Source organism: Scyliorhinus canicula, chromosome 7, assembly GCF_902713615.1.
Source record: "Scyliorhinus canicula chromosome 7, sScyCan1.1, whole genome shotgun sequence".
NCBI classification, from domain to species: domain Eukaryota; kingdom Metazoa; phylum Chordata; class Chondrichthyes; order Carcharhiniformes; family Scyliorhinidae; genus Scyliorhinus; species Scyliorhinus canicula.
Genome location: NC_052152.1, coordinates 204504364 through 204518760, shown reverse-complemented (window position 1 = coordinate 204518760; position 14397 = coordinate 204504364). Strand labels below are relative to the sequence as shown.

At 50.9% G+C, this 14397-nt stretch overlaps 1 protein-coding gene across 6 annotated transcripts in view; it reads left to right on the top strand.

Moving 5' to 3' along the window:
• Positions 1-14397, top strand: part of LOC119969732 (syntaphilin-like) — a 60423-nt gene that overhangs the window by 32167 nt on the left and 13859 nt on the right. For 4 of the 6 annotated variants that reach the window (XM_038803750.1, XM_038803745.1, XM_038803749.1 and 1 more), the window contains one exon: positions 11648-11765. The gene's annotated coding sequence lies outside the window, so the exon portion shown is untranslated. Of the gene's footprint in view, positions 1-11565; positions 11766-14397 lie in introns of all 6 variants that reach the window. The other 2 variants (XM_038803748.1, XM_038803746.1) reach the window with 1 other exon arrangement.

Genomic DNA, 14397 nt, shown 5'->3' with positions numbered 1-14397 from the left:
CTTTCTTCTGCGCTGGATTTCTTTTTTTTTAAATCACTGCCTGTGAGGAAAATGAACAAATGGAGAATGTGCCTTTGACAAGTTGGGCGTACGGTACCATCGGCTGCAGTCTACATGCTGTCTGCCCAGATACGAGTTGAATGTTGCAGGGTGAAAATTAATCAAGGTTTCAGACATGTGCAAACATCAGTAAAATGTCTTTGAAGAAATAAAGTTCTCGATCCCTATAGTTTGACGGTCTATCTTTTAAAAAGCTGTGCTCTCTGAAACCCTGCACTCTCTGACCCCACACACTGCAGTTTGTACAGTGCTTGATGTGACCATCAATTCACTAGAGACACGATTGGAAGTAAACTGTGGTTTTAATAGTCTTACAACTGAGCCAGCCTGTGACCAGAGGAACTGAGAGCAGGGCTTAAGGCTGCAGCACGTTATACTTCCGGTAATGGGAGGGGCCATGGGCGGAGCCAAGGGTGGAGCCCTGTACAAGCTCCTCATCTCCCCCTATGGGCAGAGCCGCGCAACAGCTCACATACAGAGCCCACAAGGACATAATACAATGCAATGCAATACAGTGTGGATTACAATGCAGTATAATTCGCCACATTCACCCCCTGTAAAAAAAATCAAGTCCGGCGGGGGTGACGGGTCTACAAGTTGAGCCGGTCCGGTGGCCGAGTCGTCCTTTGGGATCGGCGGAGCACCGGGGTTGCAGCCTCTTCGAGTGGCTGAGTGGTGATGATCGGTGTGGGTACGAGGGCGGACTCCGGGGGTGTTTCGGTCCAAGCTTCATACCTGACCGGGGAGGGCAGGAAACCTATAGGCGCGGGGGCGCCGAGCGTGGGCAGGGAACCTATAGGCGCAGGGGAGCAGGGCGTGGGGGGTTGGGTGGGGAGTAGTGTGAGGGGTACCTCGGCGGTGGTGGTAGTGTTGGATCCTGCAGGCGCCGAGTCCCGGAGGGAAATGGTGTCCTGACGGCCGTCGGGGAATTCCATAAAGGCGTATTGGGGGTTTGAATGAAGTAGTAGCACTCTCTCGACTAGCGGGTCTGTTTTGTGTGTCCGGACGTGCTTCCGGAGGAGAACCGGGCCCGGTGTCCTCCACCAGGATGGGAGCGAAGCCCCCGTGGTAGTTCCCCTAGAGAAAACAAATAGTCGTTCGTGAGGTGTCTGGCTGGTGGCGGTGCATAGGAGGGACCTAATTGCATGGAGCGCGTCGGGGAGGACCTCCTGCCAATGGAAGATCGGGAGATTCCTGGACTGGAGGGTCAGTAGGACGGTCTTCCAGACTGTCGCGTTCTCCCTCTCCACCTGCCCGTTCCCCCTGGGGTTGTAGCTGGTAGTCCTGCTCGAGGCGATGCCCTTGTCGAGCAGGTACTGACGCAGCTCGTCGCTCATAAACGATGAACCCCTGTCGCTGTGTACGTAGCTGGGGAAACCGAACAGAGTGAAGACACTGTGCAGGGCTCTGATGACTGTGTGGGAGGTCATATCGGGGCACGGGATGGCAAAGGGGAAGCGGGAGAACTCATCGATGACGTTCAGAAAGTACACATTTCGATTGGTCGAGGGGAGTGGCCCTTTGAAATCGATGCTCAGGCGTTCAAAGGGCCGGGATGCCTTTACCAGGTGGGCTTTGTCTGGTCTATAGAAGTGCGGTTTGCACTCCGCGCAGATCGGGCAATCCCTGGTGATGGCTTTGAACCCTCGGTGGAGAAAGGCAGATTTCGGGCTTTGACGTAGTGGTCGAGCCGGGTGACCCCCGGGTGGCAGAGGTTGTTGTGGATAGCCTTCAGGCCGTCGTCTTGCGCGCTGGCTCATGTGCTGCGGGAGAGGGCATCTTGGGGCTCGTTGAGCTTCCCCGGTCGATATATATTATAATTATAGGTGGAGAGTTCGATCCTCCACCGCAAGATTTTATCATTTTTAATTTTGCCCCTTTGCGAGTTGTCAAACATGAAGGCAACCGATCTTTGGTCGGTGATGAGGGTAAACCTCCTACCTGCGAGGTAGCGCCTCCAGTGCCGTACGGCTTCCACAATGGCTTGGGCTTCCTTTTCGACTGAGGAGTGTCGAAGTTCCGAAGCCGAGAGGGTTCGGGAGAAGAAGGCGACTGGTCTCCCTGCCTGATTCAGAGTGGCGGCGAGAGCGACCTCTGAGGCGCCGCTCTCCACTTGGACGGGGACGGATTCATCCACCGCCCGCATGGCGGTTTTTGCGATGTCCTCCTTAATGCAGTTGAAGGCCTGGCGGGCCTCAGCTGACAGAGGAAAGGGTGTGGCCTTAAAGAGTGGGCGGGCTTTGTCCGCATATTGAGGGACCCACTGGGCATTAAATGAGAAGAATCCCAGGCACCTCTTGGGGCAATGAGGGAGAGGGAGTTGTAAGCATACGGTCCGGGTCGGGGCCCAGGACTCCGTTTTCCACGACATAGCCGAGGATGGCTAGTCTGGTAGTGCGAAAAACGCATTTCTCCGTGTCATAGGTGAGATTGAGTTTCTGGGCGGTTTGGAGAAATCGGTGGAGGTTGGCGTCGTGGTCCTGCTGATCATGGCCGCAGATGGTGACATTGTCCAAGTACGGAAACGTGGCCTGCAGCCCATACTGGTCCACCATTCGGTCCATTGTTCGTCGGAACACCGAGACTCCATTCGTGACGCCAAAGGGGACCCGGAGGAAATGGAAGAGGCGGCCATCTGCCTCGAACGCCGTGTAGTGGCGGTCCTCCGGGCGTATTGGGAGCTGGTGGTATGCAGACTTCAGATCCACCGTGGAGAATATGCGGTACTGGGCGATCTGATTAACCATGTCTGCAATTCTGGGGAGGGGGTACGCATCGAGGTGCGTGAACCGGCTAATGGTTTGGCTATAATCAACCACCAGCCGGAACTTTTCCCCGATCTTGACGACCACCACCTGAGCTCTTCAAGGGCTGTTACTGGCCTCTATGACTCCCTCATGTAGGAGCCATTGGACCTCGGATCTGATAAATACCCTGTCCTGCAGGCTATACCGCCTGCTGCGAGTGGCTACGGGTTTGCAGTTCGAAGTGAGGTTAGTGAAGAGTGGAGGGGGGGTCGATTTTTAGTGTCGCTAGACTGCAGATAGTGAGTGGAGGTAGAGGTCCGCCGAAGCTGAGTGTGAGGCTCTTGAGATTACATTGGAAGTCGAGTCCAAGTAAGAGTGGGGCGCAGAGGTCGGGGAGTACGTACAGCTGGAAATTAGAGTAGCTGGCACCCTGAATCGTTAGGGTCGCGACGGTGCGCCCTTGTATGTGTACCGAGTGTGAGCCCAAGGCGAGGGAGATAGTTTGCCGTGCAGGGAAGATAGGGAGCGAACAGCGTCTTACCAGGTCAGGATGTACGAAGCTCGCAGTGCTCCCGGAGTCGAAGAGGCACAGTGTCCTGTACCCATTGATTTTGACGGACATCATCGAGCTCTGGAGGTGCTTCGGGCGCGATTGGCCCAACATGACTGCGTTGAGTTGCAGGTAGTCGGCGGCTCGATCAGCTGTGCTGGAGTGGCCCCGTGATGACTGTCCGCGCTTCGGACGCGATTGGCCCAACATGACTGCGTTGAGTTTCGGGTAGTCGGCGGCTCGATCAGCTGTGCTGGAGTGGCCCCGTGATGACTGTCCGCTGAGGTCGGCGAGGTGAGATTCGGTTGATGGCGGCCCCTGTTGATCGCACGTGGCGGGTGCTGAAGAAGATGGTGTCCAAGATGGCCACCCCCGTGGATCGCACGTGGAGGGCGGCGAGGAAGATGGCGTCCAAGATGGTGGCCCCAATGAATCGCACGTGGCCAACCGCGTGGAGGAGGGTTGCCAAGATGGCGGCCCCCATGAGTTGCACATGTCGGGTGGGGGTGGAGTTGGCAGACACGCTGCAGCATTACAGAGCCTGCGGGCCTGTGAGTTTGGGAGGCGAGTGCTCTGGACTGCGGGGGAGTTTGGAGTTTTTGATTTTGCGAGGCATATTCGGGCATAGTGTCCCTTGCGACCGCAGCTGCTGCAGGTCGCGTTGCGGGCCGGGCAGTGCTGCCGTGGGTGTTGGGGCTGGCCACAAAAATGACACGCTGGCGCTCCATAGTGGGTGGATGGCCGCGCGGCGCAGGCCTGGGGCAGTCGCTGGTCGGGGGCCCACATTGGGGTTGCCTGGTCTGCGGGGAATGAGTTCAAACTGCGGAACTCAACTTCCATAGTTGTAGCTAACTCTACCGTGTCCTCCAAGTTCTGGGCCCCTTTTTCAAGCAATTGCTGGCGCACATAGACCTAAGCCCTGCAACGTATACATCACGTACAGCGAGTTCCATATGTTGGGAGGCTGTTACAGCCTGAAAATTACAGTCCCGAGCAAGGGCTTTTAAATCGCGCAGAAAGTCTTCTGACGACTCTGCAGGGTGCTGGCGGCGAGTCGTGAAAATGTGCCGCGCGTAGACCTCGTTACCGCCCGCACGTACAGTCAGTCGAGCATAGCCAGGGCCTCAGTATATGAGGTGGTACAATTTAGTTGTGTAGAGATACGATGGCTCACCCGTGCGTGCAGTAGGCTGAGTTTCTGCTCCTCTGTAGTCTCGGATGTGCTTGATTCAGCCAGGTAGGCCTTGAAACATTGAAGCCAGTATAGGAAGATTTCCTTCGCCTCTGCAGCTTGTGGGTCAAGTTCTAGTCGATCAGGTTTGAGGGCTGATTCCATAGTAGTTTTCTTCAAGTTTTCTAAGACTATTAAATTGATCTGACCATCATTCACTAGAGACACGATTGGAAGTAAACTGTGGTTTTAATAGTCTTACACCTGAGCCAGCCTGCGACCAGAGGAACTGAGAGCAGGGCTTACAGCTGCAGCACTTTATACTTCCGGTAGTGGGAGGAGCCATGGGCAGAGCCATGGGTGGAGCCCTGTACAAGCTCTTCATCTCCTCCTATGGGCAGAGCCGTGCAACGGCTCACATACAGAGCCCACAAGGACATAATACAATGCAATGCAATACAGTGTGAATTACAATGCAGTATAATTCACCACAGTGCTTGTGAGCACTTTATGAACACAAAACAAATAGAGTGCAGCGGGGGTGCATGCAAGGGCTGGGAGTGAGTGGTGTAGGAGTGAAACTTTAATTAAGCAGGAATAACCAGGCAATATAGCCTCTGCTGCCATGTTTACACACCGCCTAACAAAGATTTTTACATCTCCCCCTCCACTCCCCCTCCATCTTTAACCAAATAAATGTGGATTTTCTCACAACTTTCTGTGAATCCAACATAAAGAAAATGACAGAACAAACAGTGACTTCATGATGGAGATTTAATAAGTGTTGGAGCACAGAAACAGCCTGGATTCCCGAATGGATTTATTGATAACTCTCTACTTTACGTTTTTGATTTATGGCTCAGAGCTTTAGATTTCCCCACAAGTGGAATCATTTTCCTTCTGTCTACTATGTCAAACCTTTTAATGTTAAAAGGTCACCCCTCAACCTTTTCCAGGGTAAAGACTCTAATTTTCTATTTCAGGGCTCTTTGCATATGCTGGGGGCACAATTAAGCGGGCTGAAGTTAAAGTCTGCTGAACTTAGCGGTGTGTTTCTCCGCGGTTGCAACACCCAGAGACTATCTCTCTATCCACCGGCACTTTGCTGGCCTTTTAGCCTTGGGGAATTTCTCCCTGCCAAGGCCACACTTAGAGGGATTCCTGCTGAAAAGACTCCTCGCAGGTCAGGGCGCCATTTTGTCCGGCAGCCCGATCTTCCCGCCCTTCCCCCCCTCCCTTTTTCAGGGCCCATCGCCTTTTTACCCCCACACCACCCAACCTTGGGGAGGCCCCTGGGAATCCCCCCTCTAATTGGCAAGACCCTCCCTGGGATCTGACCCCTGGCACTACCAGCATGGCACCTGGGCACCCTGGCAACGGAGTCGCTGAATCGCGTCCTGGAAATGTTTATTGTGGGAAAGGACACTATCAAAATTCCTGAGCTCCACTTATGCCCATAGCAACACCACGTACCAGATACAAAAACACAATATGCTGGACAATCTCAGCAGGTCTGTCAGCATCTGTGGAGAGAGAAGGGAGCTAATGTTTACATTAGCTTAGGTCTCTGGATGACTCTTTGTCAAAGATCGTTGTTTCTAGGGCTGGTCACTAGAAGCACAAGGAATTTTTTTTTGAACATTGTGAGCAAAGAAATAATTTCTACCATACCTTTCACAACTGTAGGATGCTCAAAGCACTTTCTGTTAACTTACTAATCTCACACAGGACTGGTAGGTTCAGTTTATTTAAAGATGCACTACAGAATTGCTGAGCAGACAGTTTTACTATAAAAATTCAACAGCTATTGTTAACAGGAAAGTTCAGCAGTAATTCTTTCACTCCACATGCTGCTGGCTAAACTAAAAGCTCCTCTGAACAATGTCTACTGTCGCCTGGTTTACACGCAGCTACTTGCTCATTTGCATAGTTTCTCTTGAATTGATATCATAACTCCGGTTTCCTCCCACAGTCCAAAGATGTGCGGGTTAGGTGGATTGGCCATGCTAAATTGCCCGTAGTGTCCTAAAAAAAAAAAGTAAGGTTAATATGGGGGGGGGGGGGTTGTTGGGTTACGGGTATAGGGTGGATATGTGGGTTTGAGTAGGGTGATCATGGCTCGGCACAACATTGAGGGCCGAAGGGCCTGTTCTGTGCTGTACTGTTCTATGTTCTATGTTCTATGTTCTAACAGTTTCCAGCCAATGAGGAACCTTTCAAGTGCAGTCACTTGCAATGCAGGGGACTGAGAGCCAATTCGTGCACAGCAAGCTCCCAAAAAAAAACAATGACTGGATAATCATTTTTTATGATACGTATTGATGGATAAACCTTGGCCAACACACCAGGGAGAATTCACCCACTTTTCTTCAAAATGGTGCTGCAGGACTTGTTACATCTTGGGCGAGCAGGAGGGTGACCTTATCTGAACTGCACCTCCAACAGTGCAGCACTCCTTTAGTACTCCACTGAGAGTGTTGCTCAGGCTTTTTTGAGCTTAGGTCTCTGGTACCCAGACCAACAACTTTCTTATTGACAATGGAGAGCAGTACCCACTGAGCCAGGGCTGACAGGTTGATGAAGTGCCCCATCAGTGCTCTGCGAGGCTGCTGGTTCCTGGTGTCACACACCTGTTAAAAATGGCTTTAATGTCCAACCAAAATATTCAAAGAACTTTGGTCAGGGAGAACAGCAGTGGTGATCTGTACCCTGACAGCACAAACCCCTAACCCCGCCACCCCCAGGAATTTCTGAAGATGGATATTTGCAGTCCTATCAGTTGTGGGTCAGCTGCTAACACTCTTACCTCAGAGTGAAAAGGTTCTAGGTTGAAGTCCCACTTAGAGCATAAAAATGCAGAGTGATAGGGCTAGATTCTCCGAGCCCCCGCCGGGTCGGAGAATCGCTGGTAGGCGGCGTCAATTCCGCCGGCCGCCGAGTTCTCCAGCACCGGAGATTCGGCGGGAGCGTGAATCGCGCCGGTCAGCGGCCGCTTAATGCGCCCCCCGCCCGGTGATTCTCCAGCACCGGAGATTCGGCGGGAATCGCTCTGCGCCGGTCGGCAGCCGCTCGCTGTGCCCCCCCCCCCCCGGGTGATTCTCCGGCCTGTGATGCGTCGAAGTCCCGCTGGTTCTATGCCAGTCCTGCCAGCGTAGATTAGACTGGGTCCCTTACCGGCAGGATCTGGCGGCATGGGCGGGCTCTGGGGTCCTGGGGGGGGGGGGGGGCGCAAGGCGATCTGGCCCCGGGGGGTGCCCCGACGGTGGGCTGGGCCCACTAATCCGCGGGCGGGCCTGTGCCATGGGTGCACACTTTTGCTACGCGCTGGCCGTGTCAGCCTCCGCGCAAGCACGGGGATGACGCCAGCAGACGCTGGTCCACGCACGCCATGGCCGGCACTAATCCACACATGCGCGTGGGAGCCCTACAGGAGCCTGGCGCGGAGGAATATACCCCCCCCCCCCAGGATTAGTCCACCTGACGATCGGTAGGCCCCGATCGCGGGCCAGGCCACCGTGGACGCCCCCCCCGGGTGTCGGATCCCCCCTCCCTCCCCACCAGGACGGCTCCCGCAGCATGAACCCCGAGGTCCCATCGGGTAGGACCACACGTGAACACCGGCGATACTCGGCCGAACTTGGCAGGCACTTGGCCCGTCGAGCGTGGAGAATCGCCGGGGGGGGGGGGGGAGGGGGGGGGGCCGCTCGACCGCGCCGGTGTTATTGCCACTAATTCTCCTGTGCCCGGAAATTCGGCAGAGCGGCGTCGCAAGATCCCCCCCCACCCCCCCCCCCCCCCCCCCTGCCGATTCTCCGCCCCAGCGTGGGGTCGAAGAATCCCGCCTGAGATTATCTGGTGATGATCACATTGTTGTTTTTGGGAGCTTGCTGTAAACAAATTGGCTGCCGTGTTTCCTATATTGAGCACACTTCAAAAGTATTTTCATGGCTGTAAAGTGTGATGAATGTGGGAATTGCAGATATATTGCAGTGTATGTATTTGGTGTAGTAAGGGTTAAAACCCTGGGTTAGTGTGTGTGACTGCTGCAGTAGTGTTTTTAGAAATCCTGGTTTCGCAAGACAGTTATGCTTTTTGGAGCCAGAGGTGCAACTAAAGCATCGTAAAAGTTTGGGTTAATGGACTTTTATTGATATTAAGATGGTTCCCTGCAGAGTAGTTAATCAGAGACACTGGACGACATTCTCCGTTCCCCGACGCCGATTTCATAAACGATGATCGGGTGGAGAATTCCTTTTTATGCCAAAATCGGGGGGTGGCACTTGTTCGACGCAGGTTTTGGATGCTCCGCCCATTCCAATATAGAGTCATCGCGGTGCTCTCCGTACGCCGTTGGGACAGCCTCAGCCCATCTCCTGAAGACCCTACCCCGATGCTCCGGTCCTGGTGGGCCAAGTTATTGACAGCACGGTTCATTTATGGTCTCGGCCGTGCGGGAACCCGGCGTGGCGGCTGCGAACTGTGTCCAGCACCGCCACAGTCGGGCAGGAGCCGTGCTGTTGGCTGGGGGTTGGGCTTTCGCGACGGCAAGGGGGATTGGTGGGAGGTGGCCAAGGGTCACTATCTGGCCGGTCGGGTCTTCGCACAGCCGGCGCCATGTTTTATGGCCCGACCACTGCAGGTTGTCGCCGTACACATGCGCGGCCACAGACCCAGCCGTTTATTTAATGGAAGCCGGCTGTTTTACGTGGCGTGGCTGCTTACCCCTCACCGGTCACAGCAATGGTGCTGGCCCTGCGCCGATTCTCTCCATGTAAAACGCCACACATCCTCCACACTTGGCCTTAGAATCGGAGAATCTGGCCTATTGTGTTCCAATTGACAAGGTGATGAAGTTCATGGGAGGGGTCAAAGGTTGAAGCAGCCAGCTGTCGGAGTTTTCAGGGTTAGTTTTTGGCTGAGCTGAGAGGGTTTCTGAATAAATACAGCCAGAGATTCTGCATTATTCTAACAGGGGGCCAGGTCTCTTTATTTAAACAGTCACAAACGGTCTCTCTTTCTCAATGTGGAGTATTCAAGACATCTCCGTACAGCAATTATCCCTGAGTACTAACTGTATTTAAAAGTGGATTGGGATCAGAGGTGTTTTGGTTGTTTGAGTGGGAATAAAGATAGCAGCTAAGGGTTATTGTGTCACTGTATTGATTGGTATTGTTTAAAGGGTAATTGTGAACTATTTTCTTGTGTGATGTTAAAGATATTTTAATACTATGTTAGTAATAAAGTTTGTTTTGATAAGCCATCTTTACTTTGCATGAATCATAATCATAGTATTCTCAGTGCAGAAGGAGACTATTCGGCCCGTCGAGTATTGGAGAAAGCACCCTACTTAAGCCAATGCCTCCACCCTATCTCCGTAACCCTACCTAACCTTTTTGGACACTGAGGGCAATTTAGCCTGGCCAATCCACCTAACCTACACATCTTTGGACTGTGGGAGGAAACCGGAGCACCCGGAGGAAACCCACGCGAAAAGAACGTGCAGACTCCGCACAGACAGTGACCCAGCAAGGAATCGAACCTGGGACCCTGGAACTGTGAAGCAACAGTGCTAACTACTGTGTTACCGCACTGCCCTCCTGAAATCACTCCTGGAGCGAGGTGTCCTTTCCCCACAGTATTACGAAATTAAAATAAAATCTTGGGATTTCTGCCTCTTATCCGAGCCACTGTTGGGATCTGGTTCGGGATTGTAATATCGACTGGTCATGAAAAGTGACATATAAACCATGGGCGGGAGGCGGCGAGCCATTCGTTTGTGCCAGGATTCTCTCTCTCCGCTGCTGTCAGTGGGAATTCCGCAGATGGGGGTGCGTTGCAGGCAGGACCAGAGAATCCAGTCGCCAACGAATGGCTGGAATATTCCAGCCCAAGTCTTTTTGTTTGAAGGTTAACAGGGCGGCACGGTGGCACAGTGGTTACCACTGCTGCCTCACAGCACCAGGGACCCGGGTTCAATTCCGACCTTGGGTAACCGTCTATGTGGAGTTTGCACTTTCTCCCCGTGTCATAAGACCATAAGGTATAGGAGCAGAATTAGGCCACTCGGCCCATCGACATTCAATCATGGCTGATATTTTCTCATCCCCATTCTCCTGCCTTCTCTCCATAACCCCTGATCCCCTTATTAATCAAGACCCTATCTATCTCTGTCTTAAAGACACTCAGTGATTTGGCCTCCACAGCCTTCTGTAGCAAAGAGTTCCACAGATTCACCACCCCCTGGCTGAAGAAATTCCTCCTCATCTCTGTTTTAAGGATTGACCCTTTAGTCTGAGATGGGGGTTCTAGTTTTTCCTACAAGTGGAAACATTCTCTCCACGTCCACTCTATCCAGGCCTCGCAGTATCCTGTAAGTTTCAATAAGATCCCCTCTCATCCTTCTAAACTTCAACGAGTACAGACCCAGAGTCCTCAACTGTCTCTCATACAACAAGTTCTTCATTCCATGGATCATTCTTGTGAACCTCCTCTGGACCCTTTCCAAGTCATGCACATCCATCCTTAGTCTGTGCATCTGCATGGGTTTCCTCCGGGTGCTCCGGTTTCCTCCCACAGTCCAAAGATGTGCAGGTTAGCAGGGTTACGGGGACAGGGCGGGGGAATGGGACTGGGTAGGAGGCTCTTTCAGAGGGTCAGTGCAGACTCAATGGGTTGAATGGCCTCCTTCTGCACTGTAGGCATTCTATGATTCTATGAATGAGGGAACATTGCATGGGTTCTGTGGCCTGTGTGACTAGCAGTCTCCTGAATGGGCCACAGGGCTGCTGCTTTACTGATGCCTGGCTGTACTCAACAAAGGGGCATCTCTGTATCTGTGAGAGAAAAATACACGTGACCCAAACCAAAGCATTGATGTGTGACTGAATGTCAGCATTAACTAGCTGTGACCACATTCCATGAACAGATTGCATCAGCAGCCGCTTTCCACAGGTCTCAACTACCCCATTGCAACCGGGCTGCAAAGCAATGATTTGTTTAACTGACTGTTCCCAAGAGCTATTTGGTGGTTTTTGCAGAATCAGCTCTGTGATGGCAGCGCCCAGCAGTGACTCACCGTGGTTACCGAGACACTGTGCCACTGTTATTGACTCTTCACAGGAGGTGTCGCTGCTGTCACCCGATGGAATTCCAGGACAGATAAACCAATTGAGAACAATGGATCTTCACTGGCAGCCCAACAAGAGGGAATAAAAACAGGAGAGAAACTCGAGCCTCGGTAAGGTGATTTAAGGCTGGAATATTCTATTGTCTCAGAATCAGTCGTCAGTTTTTACCATTTCTCTTTGCATGGAAGAGTTCAGTTGGGCTGTTATAGAATCATTTTGCACAGAAAGAAGCCATTTGATAATCATATCTGTGCCATCTCTTTCAAAGAGCGATCCAACGAGTCCCATTTTCTCCCTATTCCTTCTCCATTTCCATCAGAAATGTTTCCTTTTCAAGTATTTAGCCAAATACCTTTTGGAAAGTTACTAATGAATTTGCTTCCACCTATCAGGCAGCCCGTTCCAGTTCATAATAATTGCTGCGTAAAATAACTTCTCCTCTTCTCCCCTCCTAGTTCCCTTGTGATGTTTCTGAGATTTGTGTCCTCTGTTTACCAAACTGTCCTGTCATTGGAAACAGTTTCTCCCTCTCTACTTCATCAAGACCGTTGGTTTGTGGCTGTTTCCCTTCCCTCATCACTATTGGCGTTATCCACTCAACATGGAGTGTAAATACAAGCAAGACTGATGGTCATCTTCCAGGATTTTATAGACTCTGGAACAGTTCCTACAGATTGTTGGGTAGCTATTACAGACCAGTATATGCATCAGTGGTTGGGAAAATTCTAGAATCCATTATCAAAGATTTTAAAATGAGCACTTAGAAAACAGTGGCATGACCAGACAGAGTTTTATGAAAGGAAATTATGCTTGACATTCTTCGAGGATGTAACTAGTAGAGTTGATGAGGGGCTGTTTAGCACACTGGGCTAAATCACTGGCTTTGAAAGCAGACCAAGCAGGCCAGCAGCACGGTTCGATTCCCGTAACAGCCTCCCCGGACAGGCGCCGGAATGTGGCGACTAGGGGCTTTTCACAGTAACTTCATTGAAGTCTACTCGTGACAATAAGCGATTTTCATTTCATAATGGATGTGGTTTATTTGGACTTTCAGAATTCTTTTGACAAAGTCCTGCATAAGAGATTAGCATGTTAACTTAAAACACATGGGATTGGGGTTCGTGTACTGAGGTGGATAGAAAACTGGTTGGCAGACAGGAAACGAAGAGTAGGAATTAGTGGATCTTTTTCAAATTGGCAGTGACCAGTGGGTTAGCACAGGGATCAGCGGTGGGTCCCCAGCTTTCACAATATATATTAATGATTTAGATGAGGGAAAAAAATGTAATATCTCCAAATTTGCAGATGACACCAAGTTGGGTGGGAGGGTGAGCTGTGAGGAGGAAGCAGAAATCCTTCAGTGTGATTTGGAAAAGTTGAGTGAGTGGGCAAATGAATGGTAGATGCAGAATAACTTGGATAAATTCAGGTTATACACTTTGGTAGCAAAAATGGAAGGGCAGACTCTTATCTAATGGTCATAAATTAAGAGAGGGGAATGTGAAATGAGACCTGGGTGTCCTCGTACAACACCCTATCCACCATCTTAAAACATGCACATCCTCCACCTATACACAGTGGCAGCGATGTGTGCCATCTACAAGATGCTCTGCAACAATTCCTTTGACAGCACCTTCCAAACCCTGGGTCTCCACCACTTAGAAGGACAATGACAACAGATGTATGGAAACATTGCCACCTGGAGCTTTCACTCCAAGTCACTTACCATTCCGACTTGGGTGGTGAGTGCCCTTCCTTCATTGTCACTGGGTCAAAATCCTGGAACTCCCTCCCTAACAGCACAGTAGGTTTACCTACATCACATGGACTGTAGCAGTTCAAAAAGGCAGCTCCCCACCACCTTCTCAAGGCAATTGGACGTGGGCAATAAATGTTTGCATCACATTATCAGATTTTTTAAAAGTAGATGCTTACTTCCATTCATTCCAGCTGGTTTATGCTATCGCACAAAGTCACAATTAACCTCAAGGGGGGAGTAAGGTAAGGTAAAGTTGCCATAGGTTCCATTGACTGCTTTGCCCTTTGAGGGGGAGAGCTGACTGGTGGTGGTTTAACCTGAGGATCACCACACCTCAGACGGGGGACAGGGTTGAGAAGATGGGGCCTTCATGATTAACCTCAAGACAGAGGGAACTAAAACAGAAAACGGAGGAAAGGAACAGGATAAGAAACAGCCGACACAATAAAGTAGAATGGGAAAAGGAGGGAGTGTAACAGAGGAAGGAAGGAGAGAAAAAGAGAATTACTGCATAGATAGATTGAAGTAATAGTCAACATGGTCAATGATTGAGGAAAATGGACATTGGCTAAATATTTGATGGTGTTTAAAATAATTCTTGGTAAAGTGAATTGAGTTTTCTTGTTGAACATTTTTTTTCGGAATTCAGCAAAAGGTGTAAATTAAATTCCACCTGTTGGCCCCAAATATTGTGGATTATACACAGGAATGTGCAGCAATTTTGTTAAATAATCCTGCACCTGTCTGTTACACAAACACTCTGTAATCACAAAACAAATTAATTTAGTTCAGTGTTTCCCAAACCAGATGGAAATGATAGAGGAAATTAATCAGTGAAAGAAGAGCAGGCTCGAGGATAGAGTCACCTGTCTGGGTGATTGAGGGTTAGTTTTAGCATGCGCTGCAGGTTTTATTTTACATTTTTGCTGCCTGACTTCATTGAATTTATCATCTGCCAGACATGCTGCAGAGGAGGGGATGGT